Source organism: Salvelinus namaycush, chromosome 42, assembly GCF_016432855.1.
Source record: "Salvelinus namaycush isolate Seneca chromosome 42, SaNama_1.0, whole genome shotgun sequence".
Classification (NCBI taxonomy): domain Eukaryota; kingdom Metazoa; phylum Chordata; class Actinopteri; order Salmoniformes; family Salmonidae; genus Salvelinus; species Salvelinus namaycush.
In genome coordinates, this window is record NC_052348.1 from 22,066,253 (window position 1) to 22,069,801 (window position 3,549).

Genomic DNA, 3,549 nt, shown 5'->3' on the forward strand with positions numbered 1-3,549 from the left:
TATTATATTATCAAACTAAGACTGGTGGGAGTCATATCATGTATTATATTATCAAACTAAGACTGGTGGGAGTCATATCATGTATTATATTATCAAACTAAGACTGGTGGGAGTCATATCATGTATTATATTATCAAACTAAGGCTGCTGGGAGTCATATCATGTATTATATTATCAAACTAAGGCTGGTGGGAGTCACGTGGTGGCCAGGGTTGTGCTAATTTCACTGTTTCCCCTTCACTGTAGTTGACTGATAAAGAGTTTCACTACCTAAAGTCACACAGACGCAGCACTTTGCAGGGAGAAGACACAGCTATAGATGTACTTTAGAGTTGAGGTCAGAAGTAGAAGTTACTGTATTTGACCACAAGTGTGTTAATTAAGATGTCAGAGGGAGTCTATGAAATCTCAGATGGATTTGAAGACGATGAGCCTGATGCAATGAAGAACACAGACATTGATGGCCAAATATATGGCAACGTAAGAGCCTTCAAGCCCAGTCCAAGAGAAGGAGTTGTTGCTTCAGGTAAGATTACACACACGCACACGCACACACACATTAAACAGGTGAGATTACCATGTAGTAATATAGCTTTGTAGTATTATATCTTTGTTACGGAGGACTGTGTGATCACGCTCTCTGTAGCCGATGTGAGTAAGACCTTTAAACAGGTCATTATTCACAAGGACTCAGGGCCAGACGGATTACCAGGATATGTACTCTGAGCATGTGCTGACCAACTGACAAGTGTCTTCACTGACATTTTCAACCTCTACCTGTCTGAGTCTGTAATACCAACATGTTTCAAGCAGACCACCTAGGCATAGTCCCTGTGCCCAAGAACACCAAAGTAACCTGCCTAAATGACTACCGACCCGTAGCAACAGTTAGTGAAAGGCTGGTCATGGCTCACATCAACAGAATTATCCCAGAAACCCTAGAACCACTCCAATTTGCATACTGAAAAAAAAAGATCCAGATGAAGTAATCTCTATTTCACTCCACCTTGCCCTTTCACATCTGGACAAAAGGAACACCTATGTGAGAATGCTATTCATTGACTACAGATCAGCGTTCAACACCATAGTGCCCTCAAATCTCATCACTAAGCTAAGGACACTGGGACAAAACACCTCCATCTGCAACTGGATCCTGGACTTCCTGACGGGCCGCCCGCAAGGGGTGAGGGTAGATAACAACACATCCGCCACGCTGATCCTCAACACGGGGGCCTCTCAGGGGTGCGTGCTCAGTCCCCCTGTACTCCCTGTTCACTCATGACTGCATGGCCAGGCACGACTCCAACATCATCACTAAGTTTGCCGATGACACAACAGTGGTAGGCCTGATCACCGACAACGAAGAGACAGCCTATAAGGAGGAGGTCAGAGACCTGGGCGTGTGGTGCAAGGACAACAACCTATCCCTCAATGTGATCAAGACAAAGGAGAAGATCGTGGACTACAGGAAAAGGAGGACCGAGCATGCCCCCATTCTCATCGACAGGGCTGTAGTGGAGCAGGTTGAGAGTTTCACGTTCTTTGGTGCCCACAACACCAACAAACTGACATTGTTCCAAGCACACCAAGACGGTCGTGAAGAGGGCACGACAAAACCTGAAAAGACGCCACAACAGACCGAAAAGATTTGGCATGGGTCCTCAGATCCTCAAAAGGTTCTATAGCTGCACCACCGAGAGCATCCTGACTGGTTGCATCACTGCCTAGTATGGCAACTGCTCAGCCTCCGACCGCAAGGCACTACAAAGGGTAGTGCGTACATTCCAGTACATCACTGGGCCAAACTTCCTGCCATCCAGGACCTCTATACCAGGCGGTGTCAGAGGAAGGCCCTAAACATTGTCAAACACTCCAGCCACTCTAATAATAGACTGTTCTCTCTGCTACCGCATGGCAAGCAGAAGCAGAGCTCCTAAGTCTAGGTCCAAGAGGCTTATAAACAGTTTCTACCCCCAAGCCATAAGACTCCTGAACGTCTAATCAAATGGCTACCGAAACAATTGGCATTGCCACCAGTGCTCCCGCACACTGACTCTGTACCGGTAACCCCTGTTTATAGCCTCGCTATTGTTATTTTACTGCTGCTCTTTAATTATTTCTTACTTTTATTTCTGTTTTTCATTTTTCATAAAACACCTGTTGGATACGGCGCATGTGACAAGTACTATTTTATTTTATTTATTTGTCCCAATCGTGGATGATAAAACAATAAAACACATTACCAAATATCATACTTTAATAATGTGTGATTCAGTACATTTTCAGTGGTGGAAGAGACCCTCTGAAATTGCTGCAGTGTGTCTGGGGCTGCTGTGTGTTCTCCTACTGGCTGGGGTCATAGGCCTGTCTGTCTACTGTAAGTTTAGTATGTTGCCACTGAGACTTAAGTAGCCTACTTAATCATACTTAATGATCAATAGTGTGGAAGTTACATGTTTGATTAACTTTTCCCTTTTACAGATGGAGTCATTGGTCATCACGCCTCAACAGAGAGAGACCAGCTACAGACCAGTTACAACAACCTGACTAAAGCGAGAGACCAGCTACAGACCAGTTACAACACCCTGACTGAAGAAAGAGACCAGCTACAGACCAGTAGTAACACCCTGACTAAAGAGAGAGACCAGCTACAGACCAGTAGTAACACCCTGACTAAAGAGAGAGACCAGCAACAGAAAGAGAAAGATGATGTCATGTCAAAGTTCTCTAATCTGAGTGAGTTCACCTAATAAATAATCATAACATCACATATCTAATATGCAGTCAACTTGTGTTTGTATTCTACAATAATATGTGCAGAATAATAAGATGAGAATTCATGTTTTTGTCTTGTAGAACAAACCTGTCCTGAAGGCTGGCATAAGTTTAACTCCAGTTGGTACTTCCTGTTTACTAAGGCTAAAACCTGGGAGGAGTGCAGAAAGGACTGTCTGGAGAGAGGAGCAGACCTGGTGATCATAAACAGTGATATGGAACAGGTGAGATAGAGATATATGGCAGGGGGTGGGGTTTATGATCAAACATGCCTTGGTCAGTAATGTATCTTCCAGTATTTAACACGTGTAGTCTATAGTAGTTGACAATATCAGTATCTTTCTCTCCAACAGGAGTTTCTCTTTGGCCTTACTAAGAAGGCCTGGATTGGTCTGACTGACTCTGTTACTGAGGGGACCTGGAAATGGGTGGACGGCACCCCACTGACCACCCCAAGGTAAGAGACTACTGCTCTATAATAACACTGACCACCCCAAGGTAAGAGACTACTGCTATATAATAACACTGACCACCCCAAGGTAAGAGACAACTGCTCTATAATAACACTGACCACCCCAAGGTAAGAGACTACTGCTCTATAATAACACTGACCACCCCAAGGTAAGAGACTACTGTTCTATTATAACACTGACCACATCTCTCTAAGTTCTGAGAGAGAGGTCAGTCTACCTCTGTGTTGTTCATACTCTAGGTTCTGAGAGAGTGATCAGTCTAACTCTGTGTTGTTCATACTCTAGGTTCTGAGAGAGTGGT

General features: G+C 44.2%; 1 pseudogene; it reads left to right on the forward strand.

Annotated features, from left to right (window-relative positions):
• The first annotated feature begins 384 nt into the window (after positions 1-384).
• On the forward strand, positions 385-3,281 carry LOC120035052 (annotated as a pseudogene).
• The last annotated feature ends 268 nt before the right edge of the window (positions 3,282-3,549 follow it).